The sequence below is a fragment of the Octopus bimaculoides genome, chromosome 4, assembly GCF_046866305.1.
Source record: "Octopus bimaculoides isolate indiv1 chromosome 4, ASM4686630v1, whole genome shotgun sequence".
In the NCBI taxonomy this organism is placed as follows: Eukaryota; Metazoa; Mollusca; class Cephalopoda; order Octopoda; family Octopodidae; genus Octopus; species Octopus bimaculoides.
Genome location: NC_142931.1, coordinates 35,477,461 through 35,484,960, shown reverse-complemented (window position 1 = coordinate 35,484,960; position 7,500 = coordinate 35,477,461). Strand labels below are relative to the sequence as shown.

Sequence of the window (7,500 nt, the reverse complement as noted above, 5' to 3'; positions counted from 1 at the left end):
TTTTACGCCTGTATGTCTGTGTGCATTTTGATAGCCAGCCAGTGATATAGATACGGATAGGCACGTACTTGCAGAAGTGTAAGAGAGAGAGAGAGAGAGAGAGAGAGAGAGAGAGAGAGAGAGAGAGAGAGAGAGAGAAAGAGAGAGAAAGAGAGAGAGAGAGAGAGAGAAAGTGAAAGAGAAAGAGAGAGAGAGGATAAATCTCTATCAAATACTATCTACTTCTCATTCTTGGGTACATCTTTTTTCAAATGGATACAGATTGTCACAAGGCACTTTTCCCCTTTCTCTGCAAGATACCAGATTTGGGAGCAGTACACCCCAATGATCTTCCCCTGATTTCCCTTGAGATACTTTATGAACATTAATGAATCCATATGTTTTGTTAAATTGTAAATGACAACTCTTTTTGTGTTTACTATTCATAAGTATACCACTGGCCATTCCTAGTCACTTCTTTCTGTTCATATCCATTCACAGACACGCACAAGTACACACACTCACTCTCACATACACACACATATATACATATATATATTTATGCGTGTTTTTGTTGGCACTCCGTCGCTTAAGACGTCGAGGGTTCCAGTTGATCCGATCGACGGAACAGCCTGCTCGTGAAATTAACGTGGAAGTGGCTGAGCACTCCACAGACACGTGTACCCTTAAAGTAGTTCTCAGGGATATTCAGCGTGACAGTGTGACAAGGCTGGCCGTTTGAATTACAGGCACAACAGAAACAGGAAGTAAGAGTGAGAGAAAGCTGTGGTGAAAGCGTACAGTAGGGTTCACCACCATCCCCTGCCGGAGCCTCGTGGCGCTTTAGGTGTTTTCGCTCAATAAACACTCACAACGCCCGGTCTGGGAATCGAAACCGCGATCCTATGACTGCGAGTCCGCTGCCTTAACCACTGGGCCATTGCGCCTCCACATTTATGCGTGTATAGACATATGTAAGCACATACACATTTTAAATACATACATTTTTAAACACACACACATATATTTTCATACATACATATGTGCGTGCATGTGCATGCGTGTGTGCTTTCATGTATCTCTATACAATCCGGCAATGATGTATATTACCGGAGGATGAAAATATTAGCTAGAAAAATCAATAAAACGGTGTTTTAGAACAAAATTACCTCGTGGAAAGTTTTCCGATCAATTAGCACAGGCAATCCGCTGCAGCTCGCGCTAAGTTAGTCAGCTGCAATAGCTTTAGTAGAAACCTAAAACCAACGATGTTATTGTTTAAAATATGTCGTATATATTATAAAAATAAAGTAAACTTAAAGGTTGAGAAATGAAGACATCAGGAAACTTTGATAGAGACTAGGATATAAACATTCTGTTCGACGAGATTAACGAAGGCTGACAGAAAAATAGGAGCGGTGCTGAAAATTCCTGTCTTCAAGGGTATCGCGAAAGGCCTGCTTCGAGGCCCATCCTTCCGAGTTCTTTTACAGAATTAAAAAAAAAAAAAAAAACTAGAAGAATCGCTACAATAAGTGTGAATCTGAGAGGAGAATATGTTGAATAAAATCATAGTTAACTGATTCTCCTGTATTTTTTTTACCCAAAGCCAGGATCCTTTCAGCAACCCCTCGTACAAAACATGGATAATTGCATAATTACTAAGTACTGAAAGGTAGAGAGTAATTAGGAAAAGCATTGTGGCAATTAACAGCATGGAAACAATCGACACATATGATCTTATGTAAATTTACCACTGCTTATCCGTGCAAAAAGATTCAATCTACTTTCCCATTTGAAGTTACGTCACTCTATTCTGAAAAGTATTCCATATGAAACACACTCGAAACAGTTCATTTATAGCTCGGGATATTCTGAACCTGCGCTTTCATATAACCTTGAAACACTACTACTACTACTACTACTACTACTACTACTACTACTACTACTACTTACTACTTACTACTACTTCTGCTGCTGCTGCTGCTGCTGCTACTACTACTACTACTACTACTACTACTACTACTACTACTACTACTACTACTACTAGAAATTAGATGTACGAGTAGTTGAAGTAGTATTGGAGGTGGGATGGGGGTAGAAGTGGAGGTGGTGACGGTAGTAGTAGTAGTAGTAGTAGTAGTAGTAGTAGTAGTAGTAGTAGTAGTAGTAGTAGTAGTAGTTAACGTCTGTCTACCAGCCAAGGATTATTTGAAATCGATTTCATCAAACGTCCCGCTAATATAAACACGGTTTTGAGTTACCGGGAGGTAATTCGAAGTGGAGATAATCTGAAAGAACACCTCCGAGTTCACACAACAAAACTGTCAGACACAGCTTTAGTCACAAATATGTCGTATGCACTAGACAAAAATTGAATGGGTCACATTGCGACGACAGACATAGCTCGTAGACAAATAGAAGTAGATCTGTAGATCTGATAAAATAGTCTCTAGCTTTCCCTTTCTCTCTCTTCCCTTCTCTCTCTGCCTATCTATATCAATATGTGCGTGTATTTGTTTATTTGTGTGCATGTGTGTATGTGTGTGTGTCTGTATATATAAGTGTGCGTTTGTTTGTGTACGTGTGTGTACGTATATACTGTTTTTGTATTCCATGAATTTAATATACTTTATATATTGATCTGTCTAATTTGCTTATCCCTGCATTTACTTCTATATATGCATGTATGTATATATGAATATATATATATATATATATATATATATATATATATATATATATATATATGTGTGTGTGTGTGTGTGTGTGTGTGTGTGTGTGTGTGTGTGTGTGTGTGTGTGTGTGTGCGTGCGTTTGTTTGTATCAAGACGTGTATCAGTGATTCAACGAATACAGATTGATACAATTAATATATGTATCAAATAAGTACTGGGCTCGAAGTGACACCTTAAGGCGTTACTCCAGCATGGCCACAATTGAATGGCTGTGCGCGTGCATGTATATGTTTGTATTTATGTGCGCGTGTATATAAGTGAACGTATAAACTGATACAAACATCGAGAAAAGATGAGAGAGTTTGTAGAAAAGAAAGGGCTCAGCAGGGAGATTGTGGTAATGTTTAGTTGGGGAATCATACAGGCAACTAGTGTATAAATGAAGGCAGATTTCGGATTCTTTGTTTAGCGAATTCCCACCATCATATGAAAATAGCAAACCGAAGTTAAACTACGTGACGTCGTGTCCTTATCAAAGAAGAAACGAAGAATGCTTCAGAGAAACCTCCCGCTTCCATAACTACCGCCACCGTCACACGAAATATTAATGCTAGCAGCATTTGAATGAACGGTAGCAGCAGTGATAATATGAACACCCACAACAACAACATCTACAAGCCAACTATTGAGCTTCTACGTAGCAGCTCGACTCGCTAGATATAACAGCTAAATGTACCGCCTGAAATAAAGAACAAAGTGGATATTGATATTCACAGGTACTTATAAAGAAAATAAGAAAAACAATAGGAGAAAAACAATACTGATACGACTAGAAGTTTTTTGAACATAGCTTTGCTTGATCAGAAATGACTTAAGGTTAACCACCAGCAGCGATTCCAACATCACCACCTCCAACACAAACAAATACAATAATTGTTTCTGATTTAGGCACAAGACCAGTAAATTATGAAGGAAGGTGAGTAATTGACATCATCGATCACAAGTCTTAACTTTACATTATTTTATCGACCTCGAAAGGATAAAAGAAAATTCATCATTAGCGGGATTTGAACACAGTAAAAAAAAAAAAAAAAATAATAATAATAATAATAATAATAGGTAGTGAAGTGAAAGCACGTTATAAAAATAAAACTACTGAATAATAATAATAATAATAATAATAATAATAATAATAATAATAATAATAATAATAATAATAATAATAATAATTGACATGAGTATTCCCTCTGATCATAATAAAGCGGCGAAAGAATTTGACAAGATCAGCAAATATAAAGACTTGCTAATAGAAATTGAAAAAATGTGGCACCTCAAGGCGACTACCATACCAGTGATTGTAGGATCTCTAGGAATGATAAAAAAAGGTACTGAAACCTATTTGAAAATGATATCAGGCTTATCATCCCTACAGGAAGTGCAAAAAATCGTGCTAACTGGAACGACTCATGTACTGAGAAGAGCATTATCGCTGTGAAAACAACATCCATTCATGAATTTTTTTTGTTTTCTTAAATACATGTTTTACCTGTGAATTTGCGTGTGTAAACTGGCAATGTATACAACGAGTTTCTCTGCCCTAGGTGTACGGAAAACACTCGGCGAGAAATGGAAGAAAATTTGAAGAAAGAAGAAAAAACAACAACATAATAATAATAATAATAATAATAATAATAATAATAATAATAATAATAATAATAATAATAAGTAACTGGAGCAAATAGTGTACTACAGCACTTTCCGACATTCTAACGACTCTAGCAAAACAGTACCATTTAATAGAGGTTGAACTAACATTTATATAAAGAGATTTGTTTACTGATCACGTATGCAGTATGATGGGTGGAGTAGAAGGGCAAGATATAACGAAAATCAACGTACAAGAAACAGGGAGAGCAATGTTTACTGAATTCAATACTAATACTTGCTTAAATGTTGGCATAATAATTTTCATAGGAAGGTTGTTGCTTATTAAATACACCCCGGTACTGGACTGGTACTTTATTTTAGCAATCCTGAGATGCCGCCTAACCAATGATAATAATAATAATAATAATGATAATAATAATAATAATAATAATAATAATAATAATAATAATAATAATAATAATAATCCTTTCAACTAAAGGCAAAAGACAGCAACTACAATAATAATAATTACATCGAAAAATACCTTAGGAATGAGAACCCAGGTTCGAAATGTTCCCAAGATAACTGAAGAAGGCTGGAGGAAACTTCAGCCGAAACGTTGTGTGAACAACAAACAGTATGAGGACAAATATCCGTCGAATGTAAATAATGTAAATAATGTGCATAATTCCTTATCTCTTAAATATAGAACTGTAATGCCTTTTACTGTAACAGCACAATTAAATGCACGAAAGAAAAAATTAATGAGGTAAGCACCTGCTAATATATACATACGCACAACTATAAAAACTGTACACTACAACAAAACTCTTAAAAAGAAAAGAAAAATTCTAAAAGAAAAAGAAAAATAAATTCAGAAGTTCAAAAGTTCAACAAGAACAACTCATACTCCTATTATTCTCAAAGACTGGAATATCTACAATTTCCTGTGATTATTTTAAATCTCTCTCAAAATAAGTTCAGAAACTTACATAACTATAGTTTTCGAAAACACAAAAGATCAGTTTAAAAAAACAAAATGTAATATCTACAACTTCTTTGAATACCTATACTTTCCTTTCTCTCTGAGTATTCGAAAATGTAAACATCCTTCTATTGCAAAAATACAACTGTATTCTCCAACTGGACAGACAAACGAACATCTCAAGAAAACTCTAAAATTTTAATATATTAAATTTTGTATGAAACTTATCCCTGACTACCCAAATAAGTAAACATGTATTTTATTGCAACAACACAACTGAATTCGGATATTCAGAAATTGAACGACGTGAATATCAGTATATGTATTTTCTTTCTATTTTTTCTTTTACTTGTTTCAGTCATTTGAATGCGGCCATGCTGGAGCACCGCCTTTAGTCGAATCACATCGACCCAAGGACTTATTTTTGTAAGCCTAGTACTTATTCTATCGGTCTCTTTTTGTCGAACCGCTAAGTTACGGAGACCTAAACACACAAAGCATCGGTTGTCAAGCGATGTTGGGGGGCACAAACACAGATACACAACATATACAGACATATATATATATATATATATATATATATATATATATATATATATATACATATATACGAAAGGCTGCTTTCAGTTTCCGTCTACCAAATCCACTTACAACGCTTTGGTCGGCCCGAGGCTATAGTAGAAGACACTTGCCCAAGGTGCCACGCAGTGGGACTGAACCCGGAACCGTGTGGTTGGTAAGCAAGCTACTTACCACTCAGCCACTCCTGCGCCTATATATATATATATATATATATATATATATATATATATATATATATATATATATATATATATATATATATATATATATATATATATATATATATATATATATATATATATATATATATATATATATATATATATATATATATATATATATATATATATATATATATATATATATATATATATATATATATATATATATATATATATATATATATATATATATATATATATATATATATATATATATATATATATATATATATATATATATATATATATATACATATATATATATATATATATATATATATATATATATATATATATATATATATTATAGTTTTTTCTACCAGTAATTACAAGCAGAACAGGTTGAATTGCTTCTTTTCAAGGCCAAATGCAGCTCTCTCAGTGGTCACTGGTAGTAGTAAACACATTGACCTCTGCTGACCCAAAGGGTGCGAATATACTTTTGTTTCTATGTCTGACCTCGCCACCATATTCCAAATCTATTTATAGGCCTGTAGAATTTGATCTATTCACCAAGCTGCTAGACTTCCCACAGCTGTTTCCTTAAAGAACCACATATTTATGATAATTTCAAGTATAGGACAAAAGTTGAAAAGAAAGAACATTTAATAAAATCTTTTTAATTATGAATGGAAATAATAATAATAACAATAGTAATGGTAGTGATGGTGATAATGATAAAAATAAAATTAATGATGACATGCTGCAGTTGCTAATATTACAACTACTACTATTCTGATAGCACAGGAATCTGAGGCCCAACTACTACTACTACTACTACTACTACTACTACTACTACTACTACTACTACTACTACTACTACTACTACTACCACTGTCCCCTCTGTGTGACATGTGAGCCTGTTAATATAACAATGACAAATAGTAAATAAATAAAAAAAAACAATAGTATCAGTGATATCAGTGATGATGAAAATAATGATAACGAAAAGAAGCGGGTAGAGCGTCTCCATGCCTTGATTAATGATACACCTAGTGATCGTGTTACAATAAAAATATTGATAATTGTGCAGCCTGAAAATCGCTACCTCATATGAGTGACAATGAAAGCACAAAATATTGAATAACGTTCGTGATGAAGCTTAAGCCATTGATGGTGACAGTGTTGTCCCCGGCAGGCTCAGAGATTCTGAATCGGCTGAAGCATGTCGATAACCAGAAAAGGACCACCCCACACGGCGTAGATGGAGCAAGCAAATAAATGCTGTGGTCATGGGGTGTTTCTACCTGAGCATCCCGGTAGATTAAGATGGGGCTCAAATTAGCAGTTACTGACAACGTACGTATGATCATTGAAGAGAGAAGAGATTTTTCAACTCACGGAACAGAATCTATGCGATCAAGCTAGAGCAATTAGAAAAAATCGTTGGTTCACAGATGTAGAGCTC

At 34.3% G+C, this 7,500-nt stretch overlaps 1 long non-coding RNA gene across 1 annotated transcript in view; it reads right to left on the bottom strand.

Annotated features, from left to right (window-relative positions):
* The window catches only part of LOC149136009 (uncharacterized), a 16,032-nt gene extending 14,143 nt beyond the window's left edge, over nucleotides 1–1,889 (bottom strand). The window contains exons 1-2 of the long non-coding RNA XR_016241318.1: nucleotides 1,734–1,889; nucleotides 1,149–1,235 (exon numbers count right to left, since the gene is read on the bottom strand). This is a non-coding gene — a long non-coding RNA (uncharacterized LOC149136009). The remainder of the gene's footprint in view (nucleotides 1–1,148; nucleotides 1,236–1,733) is intronic.
* Nucleotides 1,890–7,500: the final 5,611 nt, after the last annotated feature.